This window comes from Adiantum capillus-veneris, chromosome 1, assembly GCF_014529385.1.
Source record: "Adiantum capillus-veneris isolate H3 chromosome 1, ASM1452938v2, whole genome shotgun sequence".
Lineage (NCBI taxonomy): Eukaryota > Viridiplantae > Streptophyta > Polypodiopsida > Polypodiales > Pteridaceae > Adiantum > Adiantum capillus-veneris.
In genome coordinates this window covers 70,279,868-70,299,453 of record NC_140931.1, presented here as the reverse complement: position 1 = coordinate 70,299,453, position 19,586 = coordinate 70,279,868, and the positions used below count along the sequence as shown (strand labels likewise).

At 40.9% G+C, this 19,586-nt stretch overlaps 1 pseudogene; it reads left to right on the top strand.

The window, feature by feature from the left end:
- The first annotated feature begins 756 nt into the window (after positions 1-756).
- Positions 757-19,586, top strand: part of LOC147464940 (uncharacterized) — an 87,436-nt pseudogene continuing 68,606 nt past the window's right edge.

Here is a 19,586-nt window from a genome sequence, read left to right as displayed (position 1 = left end):
GACCAAGAGATGGAGCAGAGTGGAAGTGGATGTGACCAGCTAGAGTTGATGTCTCCTGTAATCCATGCAAGTGTCAACACATCCATACATGCTAATTTAGAAGCAGTAATAGATGCATATCTTTTGCAAGATGAAAATTTATTGTATGCAGATGAAGCAGACATAGTGGAATCTATTTATGCATGTTTGGGTCTTGTAAACTTCGTATCTCAAGATAATGACTCTCATGATGCTATCCAAGCGCCTAAAATGGCTCAAAGCGACTTAGAGGATGATGCAAACTCGTCGGCTATGATAGATGATTTGGACGCTCCTTTTGATTCGTTTGAAGATGCACATGAGTGTATATACAAGGATAAGGATGCTATGGTTTTGACAGAGGATGTGAAGGGAAAATAAGTGGAAGACGGCTTTATTAGTGATGTGCTACAATCTACTTTTGAGCAGATCCAGGAACTTTTACCAAGTTTAGAAGAGCCGGATGCCTATGCTGAAGACATATACCAGGATGAATAAGTCATTATCAATGCTTTCCTATGCGATTTTGATGCATGTGGTACTACCCAAATGGATATGCCTAGCTGGGAAAGTGCTAATTCAGAGGGGGTGACTGAAAATCTCTTCCTTTGTGAATATAGCTCTGCTAGTAGCATTGCGGATTGTGAAGTACCTCAACTAGACGAGGTGGAAGAAGAGGAGTGCATTGACCAAGTAATATGTATGTCTTGTATATATGGGGTAGCAGATGTGATGTAGATGACTCATGAAAGTGTGCCTTATTTAGAGCTAGATGCAGCAAGTTTTCACAATTCAATGGTAGAGGAAGGTGTTATGCAAAGTTTGGAGTCTTCAGCAGCATCTGATTTTGGATTGCCTATTCGTGATGATGACGTTTTTGAAGTCGTGTTTGCAGGAATGACAGATGTAGATTCTCTGCATGAGGATTGGGGTTCTGCGGATGAAGCTATGAATCTTCAAGATTCACAAATCAAAGATAGAGAAATGTTAGGGAATGCTATACAGGTTGAAGTGACATCAGAGGATAGAGTAGAAGAGCAAGAGACCTCTTTGGATATGGTCTGTGATTGGGGTGATATTTTTGATCTGTGTGAAGATGCAAATAAAGATGCTTTCCATACAGTGCCTACTATACAAGGTTTTAAGAATTTCGGTTGCCTCTGCAGGTATGCAAACAATATCTGAGGCATAAAAGGGATTTAGGTCTTGTGTCACAGGGTATAAATTGCAAGCAGGTTTGTGAGCATCTATCTGCTATGGATATGAAGGGTATACATGATGATGCCTTGAAGCAAGAATAGGATGCTAGCTCTATGCTGACACCAGAGTCATGTAATGAAGAAGGGTTCTCCCTAGATGAGTGGAGACATGATTCAGTTGAAGATAATTTAGGGATGGGTCAAAAAGGAAGAAGGGGTGAAGATATTGTGTTAGAGACTAACTCCAAGGAGGTTTTTGAGCAGTCGGTTACAAGTGACCAGGAGCATACCTACCAGGATGATTTGGAAAGGGAATTAGACACCATATTTGAGAGGTATGCAAAGTTTTATGATGTAAAGCTGGAGAGGTATTTGGTAAAAGGTGAGAGAAATGATGAGAGGTTTACCATGCATATTTATGAGGTTTCTCTCGATGTTGAGAAAGGCTATCTAGAGGATTCTTTTGAGAATGAAGATGCAGATTCAGACTTCTATGCGAAAGAGGTACATATGGATTTAGAGGTTGGTGAGAAGGTTGAAGTGAAGTTTCAAAAATCTTTCAAGTATATTACAGGAAGCCTGGAAGTGTTTTTTGAAGAGGAGGATGAGGAACTTATGTCTCTTTGTCATGAAGATTTTGCGCATAATGGAGATTTGTTACAGATGTTTTGGAGAAAGATGTATATAACAATTCCTTCTGATCCGAGAGGAATTAAAAGATGCCAAGAATCTCAATGCTTAGTACAATACAAGTTTTTGAGTTACCCATATGATCCTAGAGGAGGTCATGGGATGACAGGGGATACAATTTCTTTCACAAGTTACCATGAGGCTGGCACATGCCGGAGGATGTGCAGGTTTAGAGGGGGTGGATGTCGTGCTGTGACACGTACATAGTGGGAACGCATGCTACAAGATTTATCTTGTAACTTTTTAGATACGTAGTTATATTTCCTATAATGTACATATACATATTTAAGTATAATAATATGCTTTCTATCTCATCCTATTATTTATCTCAGGGGTAACCTATTCTTATTTTACCATCAGAAAATTACCATCAGAAAATACTATGGAAAAAGCGTCAATAGCTCCGCCTGTTTAACTTGGGGCAAAAAAATCATTGATTCTTTATTTCTACTATCTCATTATCATCTCACACCTTAGCTAGATCCTATATCTAGGGTAAAATCCAATATATATATTGGGGGCGAACTTTTTGAAATGGGGCCTCTAAACCCAAACCAATGGGCCTACCCTCACAAAATGTTCGTAAAGAAGTACGCACACTACTTGGGGCACCACCTTCTTTTGGGAGTGGAGAAGGAAACCAATCAAAATAACACTTGCACTCACCCACTCAAGCAACACACTTTGAAAAACCCCCTAACTCTATATACACTTTGAACACTTGAACACCATCAACGATTATGCAACCCAATGCCCTGCATCAAAATGAAATATGCAATTTGTGGAATAGCATTCAATTTCTCCCCATAAGAATACCCATAATACATCCAAACTCTTCCTCTCTCAAGCACTCATCAAAAAATCATGCGCACAAGACTTGCCTCTCAAACACACAAGAGAATCACTTACATCAAACTAACACACTTTGCATAGAGAGCTCATCTCCATCTATGCAATGCCGTGACATTAATAAAATCACCATGAGAGGTAGCCACATACATATGTAATGAATCAAAAGAGAGTTGGAGTGAGAAATTTCTTTAGACCAATTGAATAAGTGTGGAGAAACAAACCAATGGTAAATTGAGAATAGAACACTTACTTGATTTCTCGCACACCTTTTAAGGGGAGGACAGACGCTGGCTAACCATCACGAATCGCGACACTTGAAAGTTTTGAAGATGATTTCATGATCATTAACATAACCATGAGAGAGATCATGATGTATTTACAAGTTATTGAGGTGCTAAAAATGATTTATTGGGTTGATGGAGTAAGAGATTGTAGAATGGAAAGAGTGGAGAATAGAGTTGCACTTCCTCCAAAGAGGAGGGTTAGGAGGGAGGATGTGAAAGAGGGAGAGTTGGGGTTTTCTCTACTATTAATCAAGAAACAACATGAAGTTGAAAATATAGGTGTGTGTCCTTGAGTCTCTCCAAGGGGGGCTATTTATAGTTGTGTAGGAGTGGGATTATGCTACACTTAATTAGAGTAAGTGATTAGACCTAATTAAGTGTCCTTTGACCAATCATTGAATATTGGACATAAAAGGGATTATTTATTCACCTAAAATATCATTTTAGACCGTGAAGGCTCCATAGGGGTGCATAATGTAGGTGGGCCCCACCATGAGGCCCTACGGGTGGCTTCTGCGGGGTATCTCAACTTGTCTATCTTGGCATTTAGAAAGCATCTTTAGGTTGGTCCCATCACATGCAAGTGACCTTGAACACTCATTGCTCTTCTAGAAGATAAGTGGGGGAAAAATAAGATCTCACCCTCTTGATTTACTTGATTTACAGTTCCCTTTTGCTGAGAATCTGACAGATTTACACTATTTTGACCATAACTTTTTACCTGTAGCTCGGAATGACATGCTTCAAAAGGAAAAATTGACCTTCTCAACATGTTTGATATGAATTTGGACTATTCTTCACACCCATGCACCAAGGAATTCAGTTTGGAAGGTCCACACTAGGCTAGGGAACCTTTTGCTTCCAAGTCTTCTTGTATGGGCCCTTTGCTTGTATGCATCCAAGGGGAATCATGCTTTTTCAAAAGGCTATGATGCTTGAACAAATAGAGGAGGGCCCAATATTATTTTCTTGTGAAAAGAATATACAATTGGAGTCTTTTTGAAAGGAGAGAAACTATATGTATACCTCAATCCCATAAATCGGAGATGGGAGGGTTGCCTTGGGTATGTTCAGATTCCAAGGCTGGTTCTTCTTTGCACATCAAAGCTTTAAAAATAGGTGGAGCATTTGCAAAGCCGAAGGGAGCCATGTCAATTTGGAGCTTAGACGATGTAGGCAGATGACTGCCTATCAACGGATTGATACGTTGAAAGTAGGGCTTTAATCTCCATCCATTGACTCTGGTCTTGTGGAGTTTTCCTGATAAATCTGCTATTGTGTAACTACCATTCCCAAAAAAAAAATTTATCATGAAAGGTCCCTCCCATCTTTGCAAAAACTTTTTGTCAAGTCGAGTATCAACTCGGTTATCATAGCGAAGAACCAATATACCTTCCTTCAATCCTTTCCCCTTGAGCTTCTTTTTGATTTTATCCCTTTGGCTTGTCGCTTTGGTGATGTAGTGATCAATGGACTCTTCTCTATCTAGCTCAAGTCATTGGAGATCTAAGATCCTTTCATGTAGAACCTCTTTTGGTTTTTTTGCCACTCTTGCAAGAACGCGCAAGCTTGAGAGCTCTACCTCAATGGGGAGAAGTGCTTCCTGTCCATAAACTAGATGAAAAGGGGTGAATTGGGTAGATACCTTGAAAGATGTCTTATATGCCCAAAGAGCAGCCGTCAAATGGCGATCCCAATCATAAGGCCGGTCCACAACCTGCTTAGAAATGATCTTACATATCATTCCATTCACTTTTTCCACCAATCCATTGCATTGAGGATAGTAGGGTGTGGAATGTAGGTGTTTCACTTTTAACCTCCTCAAGAGATCATTCAGAAGGTCAGCCCTAAAACCTGGGCCTCGATCTGATAAGATTTCTAGGGGTGTTCCAAACCTACTACAAATATGGTCAAAAATAAACTTTGATACCTCTTCAGCTGTGATTCGGGTTGTGCTTGTTGCTTCCGCCCATCGTGTCATGTAGTCAACACCCATGATGATGAAAACCTTCCCTGTAGAAGTACGAGGTAGGGGACCTATTGCATCCACACCCCACTTTTCAAAAGGGCCATAAGATATTATTGGGACTCGAGGCTCATATGTTAGTCGTCTATCCCCAACAATTTGGCATGGCTTACATGCCTTACACCAATATTGGACATCATGATGTAATCTCGGTCAAATAAACCCTGCTTGTAAAATCTTCCTACTTGTAATATCTTGAGAAAAGTGACCACCACAGACATCATCATGACATGAAAGAAGAATTTTCTCTATCTCTTGCACACCTGGTACTCTCCTCAAGACCAAATCTTTCCCTTTGTGATATAAATCATCCCCGATCAACTGGTAAGGTGTGGACTTCTTAACTAGTCTATGTCTTTGCACCTTGTCTAAGTGTTTGGGACACTCACATGCTTGTAGAAAGAAGATAATGTCTTTTAGCTCCTCTTGACCTTGATATTTGGGTTCATATAGTTTCACACCTCCTACCGCCATTTGAAGCTTTTCATTTGCGAGTAAGTCTGCTTCCTTGTTATGAGTTCTTACAATGTGTTGTACCTGTGTTGATTTAAAACCCTTCATCAAAGCTTTTACACTACTAAGCCACTCAAACAATGTACGATTCTTGCACCTCCAAGTCCCTTGGATTTGCCTGACCACTAGCAAAGAATCACCTTTTATAATAAGTCTTTGTATGCCTAATTCTTTGCATTCTTCTAACCCAAGGGTTAGAGCAGCATACTCAGCCTCATTGTTAGAGTGAACATTGGGTAGAGTGATACCTTTTCTAACCATTACCTCCTTTTGTGGGTTTAAAATGATGATCCCCCCTGCTGCTTTGTCTTGTTGGCGTTGATAAGCTCTGTCAAAGAATAAAGTATGGGCATTATCAATCTCCTTTATTTTGAACTGTTTTGAGCCTTCCTCTCTTTGTAGTCGTGATCCTTCCCTTTCTCTCACTTTGTAGGTGAGAATGTCTGCAAGTCCTGCTTTTGTGCTATCTTCTACAAGGAAAGTGTATTCAAATTCTTGGAGTTCAAGCACCCACTTTGCTATTCTAGATGAGAGGCTCATGTGTTGTACTACATATGGTAGATTGTGCTCTAAGGTGAGAAAAACAAATGGCACAGGGAGAAGATACGATCGAAACTTCCTTACCGCAAACAAGATTGCAAAGACCACTTTCTCCATTTCAGTGTATCCCTTCTCGGTCGGAGTCATCACCTTGCTTGCAAAATAGATCGACCTCATGTATGATGTTTTAGGATCTTTTTGCATCAAAACAACACCAATTGCTTCGAAACCTACACTTGGAGTGACATAGTAGGTCTCCTTTGGATCTGGTGGCATTAGGATTGGGAGAGAGCTAAGAATGCCCTTCACTTCCTCAAAACATTTTGCATGTTCCCTCCCCCATTCAAATGTAGATTGGATTGCCAACCTATGCAAAGGGGCGATGGCTTCTGCTAGGAGATGGATGAAGCGAGACATGTACCTCACTTTGTGGTTGAAGGTCATTAGCTCCTTAGTTGTTGTTGGTGGAGATAATGACAAAAGGGCCTCTACTTTAGAGGGATCCACTTGAATTCCTTGTGAAGAAACCACATGGCCTAGCAAAACCACCTGAGATTCCCCGATATGACACTTCTCTGGGTTGAGTTGTCCCCCAAATTGATGGAGCCTCTTAAGCCCCTCTTCAACCTTTTGGCAATGAAGTGATCTACAACTATAAATACAGAAATCATCCATAAAGACTCTTATGGATTTTCCAAAGAATGGCTAAAATACAAATATTGTGAATCTCATGAAGGTGCTAGGAGCATTGGTGAGCCCAAAAGGCATTACTCTGAATGCAAAACATCCCCAAGGTGTGATGAAGGTGGTTTTTGGTTGGTCCTCTTCTGCTATTCGAATTTGAAAATATCCTGAATACCCATCACACACAATGTAGCATTCGTGACCTGCTACTTCATTCAAAATTTCATCTTGGAAAGGGAGAGGGAAGTGGTCCCTCTTTGTCGCAGCGTTGAGGGGTTTGTAATCCACGCAAACCCTCCACTTACCATTCTTCTTGGGAGTGACTACAATAGGTGATACCCATTCGGAGTTGGATACTGGATAGATGAAGCCAGCCTTCAAGAGTCGATTCACTTCTTGTAGGAGAGCCTTTTGTTGCACAGATCCTAGTCGCCTTAACTTTTGAGCCACGGGTTTGGTCCCTGGTTTCAATTCAATTCGATGCTCTATTACATCTACACCTCTTATTTGTGAGTAGTCAGTGATAAACAAATTGGGATACCTCCTTAACATATTGATGTAGGACCTCTTCTCCTCACAAGGAAGATCTTTTGCAAGCATCTTCTCAAATCCTTCTTCAAGGTGGTGGCATCTTTCATCCCCTCGTGTGTGGTTGTCTGTTGACTTTTCTTCTACTGGAACATCTTGAGTGTTGGCATTGAATACAATTCCCATTACCTCCAAAGAAGACTCCTCTTCACTGGTTGATGCACTGGTTGATGCTTCCTCATCACTTGAGTAAGGACTCTCCTCCTCTCTCTCTTCATCTGCTGTGGTTTCATAGTTGATATCTAGTTGCTTTCCTTCTCGCCAATCATACACCACCGGTTGACCCTTCTTAAGAATCAAACGACCACTTTCCCATTTTTGATCTGCATTCACAGCAATGAGCCAAGGCCTCCCTAGGATGATGGGATAGCCCTCCCCTTTAGCTAGCATGACATACATATCCACTCGTGCATCTATGTTACATACAGAGACTTTTACATTTTCAATGATCCCCAAACACTTCACACTTGAGTTGTTGGCTAGCCTAGCTTGACAATTAGAGGACTTTGTAATTTCAAGCCCTAACCTGTTCATTGATTTTTCCGTGATCACACACATTTGAGCTCCACCATCAACATATACATTACACACCTTTTTACCCCTTATGTAAGCATCCACAATGGGTTCCACATCTTTTTGTAGCTTTGAGGCCACAACCTTAATGGAAAGATTTTCTTTCTTTTTTGGAATTCTTGTACTTACCAACTTTGGCCATTGCCTTCTTACTTTGGCTGATAGGTGTAGAAGTTGAGGCCATGAAATGTTTGGCTTTTGGGTTTGTAAATCCTCCAGGATGTTGTAGGGCTCTAGCTCCTTTCCCAATGGGAAGTCGTTGATACCAATTTCCCTTCGCCTCGATCTTTTCTTCCTGCTACTTTCAGCTTCTTCCATCTTTGACTTCTTCTTCTTGTCCCTTCTGGGTGAATTTGTTCCTTCACTTCTCATGTCTTCATCCTTATCATGTGCTCTTGTGTGTTTTTCTGTCGGCATAACATCAAAGTTTAGAGTATGCTCATCTATTACCTCTTCTAGCTTGATGATGTTGACTTTTCTTTCTTCCTCCTCATGTGGGACGGGAGGTATATTTGCTGGTGGTGGTGGTCGACAAAGGATTTGTGGGCCTTGAGCTAGTTCTTGCTGCACAGTGAGAGGAGGCGGTCTGGGGGGATATATGTCTCCCGGAAGTCGCCTTGGATGTGGACAATTGTACATGCCATGGCCCATTTCATTGCAATTCCAACATCGCAACTCTTGAGCTTGTCTTCGTTGATTGCGATTCCCTTCTCTTGGTTGTCGTTGTTGAGGTAGGCCTTGTACTAGATTCAGAGTGAGGTTCTCAAGCTGTTGAGTTAGCCTTTGTAAAACCTCTTGTTGAGAGTTATCTCCTATTTGGGAAGATTGTGCAAGAGGGGCCCTAATTGGTGCTTCCATGGTTTGTGAAGACTCCCTCTCACTCACTTCATTCAAACCCCTTTCTCTATGTGCTTGGAAGTGTAGTTTTCTAAACTTGATGATGTCTACTTCACGTGCTTCTTCAAAGGTGGATGGGAATTTTAGCTCTACTTTAGCCTTTAAAAGTGGATACAAGCCAACCATGAATCTCTCTTTTTTTAGAAAGTTAGGTGCACCACCATGATTTTCTAATGTAGCCTCCCACCTACCCCATAGATTGACAAAGGTTGCTTCATAAGAGGGATAGTCTTCAAGTGATACCTGCTTATGTCCAATAAGACATTTCCATAGTCCTTCAGAAGTATCACCGTGCCCGAACTTGGAGAGGAAGCTTGCTCGCAGTCTCTCCCAATTGGACTTGATTTGGGGTTGCAAGGTCTCATACCATGCTTTAGCTTTTGCTTTTAGAACCAACGGGAAGGCTCGTAGCTTTACTTCCTCTTCATCTCTCCCGGATATGAGATGTGCCATCTCCAAGTTGTCAAGAAACTCTTGTGCATCTTCCCCACTTCTTGCATAGAACGTGGGAAAAGAACTTGACATTTTTTTTAGACTTTTTGAAATTTCTTTTTTTTAAAGAAAATTTTCTCTTACGGGCCACACAAGATTGTTGACACTATAAATCTGATTACATTAAAATGAAGATGTACACATCCATTATTAATTCGTACTTTATCATAGGTAGAATAAATGGATTAATTGAAGCATTGATTTCATTGAGGCGAGTGGATCCAAATATCCTCCTTATGATAGATTGAAACCTAAACTTAGTTGCAATGATTATATGAATGGATTTCCAAGCAATAGCCCTAAAAGGTTCATTGTTTTGATCGTGATTCATGTGCTACTCCTCGTTGTTGGTTTGAAGACCTCGTTCCTTCATATGGCCCTTGAGCACCCCTTCACCACTCCTTGTTCCTGCCTTTAAAACAAAACGAAAACGTGAACATCAAAAGAAGTTTCATAATTGATGATTGGAAGTATAATTGGATTGGGTGATGCCAGTATTTCTCTAAGTCTTTATGCACCAAACATAAAAACAATGCGTTGCTGGAAAAAGAATTTTCTATCTATGTGAACATTTACTCTAATGTGTTGTGCAAAATGAAATGGATAGATGGGAACTCCATTGTTCATCACTAAAAAATTTGAAGGTAACTTGGAAATATGTTCCTCCATGGGGGCACCACTTTATGAGGGCGAGCTTTTTGAAATGGGGACTCTAAACCCAAACCAATGGGCCTACCCTCACAAAATATTCGTAAAGAGGTACGCACACTACTTGGGGCACCACCTTCTTTTGGGAGTGGAGAAGGAAACCAATCAAAATAACACTTGCACTCACCCACTCAAGCAACACACTTTGAAAAACCCCCTTACTCTATATACACTTTGGACACTTGAACACCATCAACGATTATGCAGCCCAATGCCGTGCATCAAAATGAAATATGCAATTTGTGGAATAGCATTCAATTTCTCCCCATAAGAATACCCATAATACATCCAAACTCTTCCTCTCTCAAGCACTCATCAAAAAATCATGCGCACAAGAATTTCCTCTCAAACACACAAGAGAATCACTTACATCAAACTAACACACTTTGCATAGAGAGCTCATCTCCATCTATGCAATGCCGTGACACAAATAAAATCACCATGAGAGGTAGCCACATACATATGTAATGAAGCAAAAGAGAGTTGGAGTGAGAAATTTCTTTAGACCAATTGAATAAGTGTGGAGAAACAAACCAATGGTAAATTGAGAATAGAACACTTACTTGATTTCTCGCACACCTTTTAAGGGGAGGACAGACGCTGGCTAACCATCACGAATCGCGACACTTGAAAGTTTTGAAGATGATTTCATGATCATTAACATAACCATGAGAGAGATCATGATGTATTTACAAGTTATTGAGGTGCTAAAAATGATTTATTGGGTTGATGGAGTAAGAGATTGTAGAATGGAAAGAGTGGAGAATAGAGTTGCACTTCCTCCAAAGAGGAGGGTTAGGAGGGAGGATGTGAAAGAAGGAGAGTTGGGGTTTTCTCTACTATTGATCAAGAAACAACATGAAGTTGAAAATATAGGTGTGTGTCCTTGAGTCTCTCCAAGGGGGCCTATTTATAGTTGTGTAGGAGTGGGATTATGCTACACTTAATTAGAGTAAGTGATTAGACCTAATTAAGTGTCCTTTGACCACTCACTGAATATTGGACATAAAAGGGATTATTTATTCACCAAAAATATCATTTTAGACCGTGAAGGCTCCATAGGGGTGCATAATGTAGGTGGGCCCCACCATGAGGCCCTACGAGTGGCTTCTGCGGGGTATCTCAACTTGTCTATCTTGGCATTTAGAAAGCATCTTTAGGTTGGTCCCATCACATGCAAGTGACCTTGAACACTCATTGCTCTTCTAAAAGATAAGTGGGGGAAAAATAAGATCTCACCCTCTTGATTTACTTGATTTACAGTTCCCTTTTGCTGAGAATCTGACAGATTTACACTATTTTGACCATAACTTTTTACCTGTAGCTCGGAATGACATGCTTCAAAAGGAAAAATTGACCTTCTCAACATGTTTGATATGAATTTGGACTATTCTTCACACCCATGCACCAAGGAATTCGGTTTGGAAGGTCCACACTAGGCTAGGGAACCTTTTGCTTCCAAGTCTTCTTGTATGGGCCCTTTGCTTGTATGCATCCAAGGGGAATCATGCTTTTTCAAAAGGCTATGATGCTTGAACAAATAGAGGAGGGCCCAATATTATTTTCTTGTGAAAAGAATATACAATTGGAGTCTTTTTGAAAGGAGAGAAACTATATGTATATTCTTAAGAGATATTGGGCCACCTATGTAGGGGGCATAGAAGACTTGTAGAGAGGGACCATAATCTTTGGTAAAGACAAGTGGAGAGTTGATTTCCATGGGAATTTATCTATATGGGGTGGAAGATGGATATATTATTTTTCTACTACTAATTCACAAGAGGTAAGAAAGTTTGGGGGTATATAGTTGGTTATTGTATGCTTATTCTATTTACAAAGCAAAAAAGAAAAGGGTGGTAATATAAATATATGACTAAGGTGACATTTTTGGGAAGAGTATAATGCATGTGTCGCCACAAAGGTTAAACGAAGAGGGGGAATTTACTCTAGATAACTTAATAGCGTAGAAAAATATATACACATATGAGGAAGAGGACGTTGAGTAGGCTGACAAATGTTGCAAAAAGATGGTTACCCTTTTATGCCACTCAATATATTCTTATATTTCTTTTTAAATAGCTACTAGGGGGGAATCAAATCCTAGTGGGATACTAGGTGGCATGATTTCAAAGATACACTTATTTTAATGCATTATTACAAGTATGATTATAAAGATTTGTCAAGGAGCAATGTCATGCTTTCATATGGCATGAGGTGTCCTTTGGAATCAAATGAAATTCTAAGCTAAGGGGACCACAGGAAGACTTTTGTTGCTAGAAATGGATCCTATTTTGATGATTTTTTAACACAAGGTTCCAATCCGAATTGGAAAACGATTTTAAAATGAAAATCGTAGCTAATGAGCTTAATTTTTTGTCCATATTTTTACTTTTTTATTTGGAGCCACGGTTGAGGAGATATGATCAAAATACTCGACCCCAGTCTGTCCACATCATGCACGGACAGCTCATTTCCAGCTTTTCCAGTTTCTGTTCACACTGGCTATTCTCTTCTTGTGTAAACCTTTGGGGGTTCCCTTCACCTATAAAAGGGGACCTCTTCTTCCTTGAAAACCACTCAAGCATTCAAGCCATTGATGAGAGGAATTCATGAGGGAGGGAGTACTAATGGCAAATTGTACTTAGTCATTAACATAAGCCTAAGCGTACACTTTCTCCAAGCAGAAGACTAGCCATTCTTGCAACAAGCTAACCTTGGAAGATCAACTCTAATAAAATAAGGTCTTGCACTTGGTGTATCAATCAAAGTGGAATTATCCACTCTTTTTCTCTCTCCATCAATAATGGTGCCGAAGGGTTTGTCAAGTAAGACTTTGTGTTCTACATTGATGTTTTCTTGATTTCTTGTTGTTTTCTTTTTCATATCTAATCCTACATATATATATATATATATATATATATATATCTAATCTCATATCCTTAACCAAACCTATCTCTGTCACTCTAAGTAATTCATCCTCTCTACAAATTTTAGGTTCTCTTTGCTATAGGTACATCTCTCCCCGCAGTATCCTTATTGCCTACGGGCAAGAATAGGGCTTGGGAAGGAAACTTCTCATCTCTTAACTTCTCTCATATATACATTTCTCACATACTATCCTAGATGAATAACCTACATGATGATATTTTCTATCGCTTTCACTCTGTACGATCTATTAGAATTAACGTATGGATTAGCCGTAAAATACGCTTTCAACAACGTATAGTGTTTCTCTTTGGCCCAGAAAGACTCAATGAAATACTTCTATCACCGGATCCCATCATACTACCTCTCATAGACTATAACTTTTCTTTTGACATAAGCGTAGTTATCTTGCTATGAACCAAGAGGATTTGTATACACTATTGATCCCCATCACTAGACAAAACATATATATTTGGTCACCCAAAATTGAATGCCATTAACTCATCTATTAACCCTTTCATACTACCCATGATACGATATGACCATAGCCTTGATGGTTTCATCTTTGTGTTGTTTTGACATTCTCTTTTGTGTTCTTTCTTTGTGTGTGTGAGGGCAAGGGTTTACACAAGAAGAGAGGAGCCAGTGTGAACAGGAATTGGAAAAGTTGGAAATGAGCTGCCCCTGCATGATGTGGGCAGACTGGGGTCCAATATTTTTATCATATCTCCTCAACCGTGGCTCCAAATAAAAAAGTAAAAATATGGGCAAAAACTTCAGCTCATTAGCTACGATTTTTATTTTAAAATCGTTTTCCAATTCGGATTGGAACCTTGTGTAAAAAATTCATCAAAATAGGGTCCATTTACGGCAGCAAAAGTCTTCATGTGGTCTCCTTAGCCTAGACTTTCATTTAATTCCAAAGGACACCTCATGCCATATGAAAGCATGACATTGCTCCTTGACAAAGTTTTGTAATCATGCTTGCAATAATGCTTTAAAATAAGTGTATCTTTGAAATCATGCCACCTAGTGTCCCACTAGGATTTGATTCTCTCCTAGTAGCTATTTAAAAAGAAATATAAGAAAAGTATAAAAAATACATAGAATATATATATATTCGAGTTTACCCTAGATATAGGATCTAGCTAGGGTGTGAGATGATAATGAAATAGTAGAAATAAAGAATCAATGCTTTTTGCCCCAAGTTAAAGAGGCGGAGCTATTGATGCTTTTCCCATAGTATTTTCTGATGGTAAAGTAAGGATATGTTACCCTTGAGAAAAATAATAGGATGAGATAGAAGGCTTATTATTATACTTAAATATGCATATGTACACTATAGGAAATATAATTATGTATCTAAAAAAACACAAGATAGATCTTATAGCATGCGTTCCCACTATGTACGTGTCACAGCACGACAGCGTGTTTCTTAGTATGCAATGGAAAGATAGATAGCCCTAGAGTGATGGGCGTATATACAATGATCGAGGGAGAAAACCTTCCCCGGCGGTCCTATGTGTTCACACACATCACTACCACATGTATATGGTAACAGATCGTGACTTTGGTACCTCCTCGAAATGCAACCAAACTTGGTATGATAGTGTCCCTAAGTGTCCTTGAGCTTCTCCTAAAGTCTTGTAGTATTTGGACTCTATTCAAGTGACAAAACGGATTGATGACTAAGCGTGGTGACGTAGGACATAGGTACATTGCTAGATCCAAGAGCAACAGGTTTGCATGTCTTAGAGATAGAGATATTCCATCACTTTACTTCTTGAGGTTGACACCCTCAAAGAGTCTTTGTGCCCCATCCAAGTCACTTCCCTGAGTATTAACATTGTGTTAGTGCCAGAAATGTATGCTATAGATGTCTGCCACAGCAATCTGCTAACATATCTCTTCATAGTCAAACTCATAATTCCATACTATCTAATCATGTAAATGTGCATCTGCAAAATTAAGTGAAAGAGGTGAAAAAAATCCGCTCCTGATGTGTTGTTGATACCTGGATGGCGATTGAAATCGCTCTATGGCATGGTGGAATAGTTTCATCCACCGTTCGAGCATTGATGGCACGTCCTAAGGGTTTTTTTTTTCATTCTTTTCACGTGATATAGTGCATACAAAACATTATCACTTAATAATACAAATTTAAAAAAACAACTAGTTTTTCCTTTCACCCCATCGATGTTGGTAACACGATAGTGTGATGGTCTATTGATGCAACCAGTCCGTGTCGACACAGACTCGCTGCTGTAGTAGACCAGTTGGGTGATATGGCACATAACACACCTAGATGGCATCGTAGGGGCCATGCCTATGTGTAAGTGATGGTTACTGTAGTAGACAATGAGGGTGTTTTGGCTTGTTGCGCTCAGAGGTGGAGAGCCATGCCCACAATAACAACAACAAAGTACATGACTACAACTTGCAGCGACGAGGACTGCCAACGGTGACTGTGGTAGTAGCTTGTGGAGGATGACTGTGGAAATAGTGTATGGATGATAGAAAAAAGTACTAGTATTTTTTAAAATCACTAGTTTGCACCAAACGATGATTTGCCAAGGACAACTATAGTAAGAACTTGTGAATAGCAGGCAAAAAAGTTTTTTTTATAAAAAAGAATCACTGCATCAATGCCATGTTATACTGTTGGTCTGCTCCTACAATCAACTCTTTTGTTTACCATAAACACAATCTTCACAAAAATCTAAGTCCACTTCTCAAACCTGGTAGAAGCTTCTTTGTTTGAAGGATTTGCATTCCTTTGGCACTCATATGCCCAAGACGGTAGTGCCACACCTCACTGTTGACTTCTGTAGTTGTTGCACAAGCTGAAGATTGCAAGTTGACAGTACACAAGTAAAGTGTACCAACCTTTTCTCCTTTGGCAACCACCAAAGATACCTTTGAGATCTTCCACCATTCGTTTCCGAATGCAATGTTGTGACCTTCATCGTCCAATTGTCCTTTAGATATCAAATACTTGTGAAGAGAAGGAACATGCCTAACACCTTAAGCTTCCATTCATTACCGTTAGTAGTTTTGACACAAACTGTACTTCCTTCACTCTCACCACCTCACATCAACTCCACAATCCATTTTTGTGTGTAGAAGAGGCCTCCTTTTATAGGCCAAAAGGGTTGCCCTCTCTCATGAGAGGTAGCCATGTGTAGCCGCCCTTGTGTAGACAAGTCCAAATCAGACCCTCCAATCCGCCCTTGAGAAGACAAGTCCGCCTATGAAATTGGCCACCGGCCATTGAATTTGTCCATCGGTCATCGGCCATTGACTTTTGACCAAACGATCGACCGTTTTCGGACCACTTTTCGGCCGCTGTCCGACCATAATATTTCGACGAAGCCAGTCTCGAGCTTTGCTCGAGACTGCTGGCCGTGAAAATTTGGTTTTTGGCAAGTGATTTTTCTTCATGCAAGATGGATTCTCTTCATAACGAGGGCCTTACATATGTGCATTTTTAACACAGAAAGATACAAGGGGTAAATCAGGCTCCATACTTAACACATGAGGCCAAGGTAGGCAAGGTGCAACTGAAATATATGATTTATGTGGTTTAGGTCAAAGGGGTTCTATAAAGGGCCAATGTGGGTTGCAAATCCAAGTGTTTGAAGTGTTGGAGTTATGCTCCAGTATGATGCATTCGAGGTGCTCTCAAAGATGGTCCAAACAGCTCCTCAAATGGGGCTATAGTTTACAGTTTATGGCTGTCCAAAGATGAAAGGCATTGCCGATCTGAGATGGACATGACAGATGGGGATGGGTGGTCAAAGCTGGTTTCAGTGGAGTGCCTGAATTATGGAGCGTGTCAGTTGGTCTTTTGAGATCGGCAATTTGAGTCCTGGATGCCAAGTTACAATGGTTTGAAGTTTTGCCGGGGGCAAGGTTTGGTGCCACTAGAGCCGCTGACGGGAGCAAAGCGAACCCCGAACCCCCGACGGCCTCTAAAACACCGGGGACCGAATGGCGCGCCTCGAGCCTGTCATGGTAAAGCAAACAGAGGGCACCACCTAGCTTCAACGGCTAGGACGCAAACAACACACCACCATAACAAAGTTTTCATCCAAGAGAGATGGATGCTTGGGAGTAATGATGAAGAGGAAAGGGAATGAGATCAAGTGAGAGAGAGAGAGAGAGAGAGAGAGAGAGTGAGGGAGGGGGTATAGTGGCTTAGTACTTAGGCACCACAAAAGGATGGCGAATCCGCACACCCTTCACACATACACAAGCTCACTCCAAAACACAAGACTAGGTGGCGATTCCGCACACCTCACATGGGCAAAACATTGCAAGAAAACATACTCACAAAACCTCAAGCTTTATTTAGAGAATTAGGCGATGAAATGGGGAGCATAGGGTAGGGGAATGAGAAGGGAGAGAGTGGTAGAGCACATGGCGGATAGGTGGGAGTTGATGGCGAAGACTCGCACGAGGATTATGGCCATCATCCTTCATTTAGTTGCCCTTCATCTTCCATAGCCAAGGGTGTAGAGGTCATGCTCAAGACAAGCATGGTGATTGCGGTGATGGTGATGGTGATGGTGTGGGTGTGTGTGTGTGCACTAGGCATACACAATGCATAGTGTGTTCTTTGGTGATGTTGTGTGTGTTTAGTGTGATGGTGACCCCTCTTTATATAGGGGAGGAGGGGGGAGAAATTCTAGAATTTAGAAATGAAGAAATCATTATCTACATAGGCCATGTGACTGTGGGCCCCACTTGTTTGGCTGTGTGTATATGTGCCAGAACAGCAGTCTCATGAGAGAGAGACTAAGAGAGAGAGATAGGTTGATGAAAAAAAGTGAGAGGTGACATGGAGAATAAAGTATTTACAAGAGGGGAGAGAGGGGAGTGTTTTCAGAGGTGAATCTGTGTGCAGATGTGTGTGAACCAAGAAAAATCAGGTAACCACCGGGTGGGGATGGGTCTGTGGGCACCTTTTTTCAGTGAAACTGAGTGTGTGTGAGTGTGGGGGAGGTTATTTAGCTACAAGACAAGAGACATGGCGCCCTTTAGAGAGAGAGGGGGGTATTTGGGTCATGGGATATGATAGGAGAGAGAAAGAGGGGCTGGGGTATACTATTTTGAAAGATAGGGTAAGTTGCATGTGAGTTAGGGTGCATTATTGGTGAGTTATAATGCATTATTGGTGAGAGGTGGGGTAGCTTGAGGGGAGAGAGAAAGGAGAAAGGACAAGGGGAAGAGAGAGGGGGTTGACCTTTTGAGTGGAGGAGAGGAAAAGGGACACACGGCGGGGCAATAGTGAAGGAAAAAGGAGGCAAGGTGGGGATGGGCTACCCCGCAGGCATGAGGTGGCCTATTTTACCTTTCTTATATATTTACATAATCATAATTTATTTTTTCTTACTTTTTCCAATGCCTTTTATCACTCCCTCCCTAAGAGGGGGTTTTCATGGGGTGGGGACGAGAGAAGAGGGATATGGGAGCTTGGCTTGTGAAAAGCCCCCATCATTAGTCCTCCCCTTTTGGCTAGAGGCATTCATGTCTCTAGCTCATCTGTTTGATCATTATCTGGAATGTCAATTGGTGGAGCTTGGTCAAATCGAAGAAAATAAGGTTTAAGTCGTCAACCATTTACCCTGGTTGATGGTGTGTCCTCATCTGGAATGTCAATTGGTGGAGCTTGGTCAAATCGAAGAAAATAAGGTTTAAGTCGCCAACCATTTACCCTGGTTTTATGAAGTTTTCCATTAGCCTCCATAAGCTGGTAGCTTCCATTTGCATACTTTTTCCTGATGATGAAAGGTCCTTCCCATCGGAGTAGGAGTTTCTTATCCTTGCGCGTGTCGAAGCGATTGTCGTAGCGGAGCACCAACATTCCTTTCTTCAATTCTTTTTTGCGAAGATGCTCGTTAAAGCTAAGCCGTCTATGCTCTGCTTGTGCTGCATAATAATTTATTGCTTCTTCTCTGTCTAGCTGCAGTCTTTCCAAGTTGATGATGTGATCTCTCAAATTCATGTTGGGCTGTTGAAGCTGGCTTGCCATTACTCTGAGACTTTGTAGTTGCACTTCAATGGGCAAGATTGCTTCCTTACCAAATACTAGATGATACGGTGTGAATCCCAAGGATGTATGAAATGAAGTTCTATAGGCCCATAAAGTTGGTAGTAGATACTTATCCTAGTCTCCAGGATGATTGTTTACCTACTTGGTAATAATTTTAGAAACCATTCCATTTACCTTTTCAACTAGGCCATTACATTGAGGGTAATATGGTGAAGAGTGCCTCCTTGTAATGCCCAATTTCTGCATTAATTCTCCTACCAAGTCTGCTCTGAAACCTGGCCCTCTATCAGAGATGATCTCTAAAGGTGTGCCAAACCTACAGCATATGTGCTCGTAGATAAATTTAGCTACCTCTACCGCTGTGATTCTAGTGGTGGCTGTAGCCTCTGCCCATCTAGTCATGTAGTCGACCCCCATGATAATGTAGAATTTTCCTGAGTTGGCCCTAGGTAATGGCCCAATGGCATCGATACCCCATTTTTCAAATGGGCCATATGAGAGAATAGGTGTCTGTGATTCAGGCATAAGTGACCTAGTGCCGG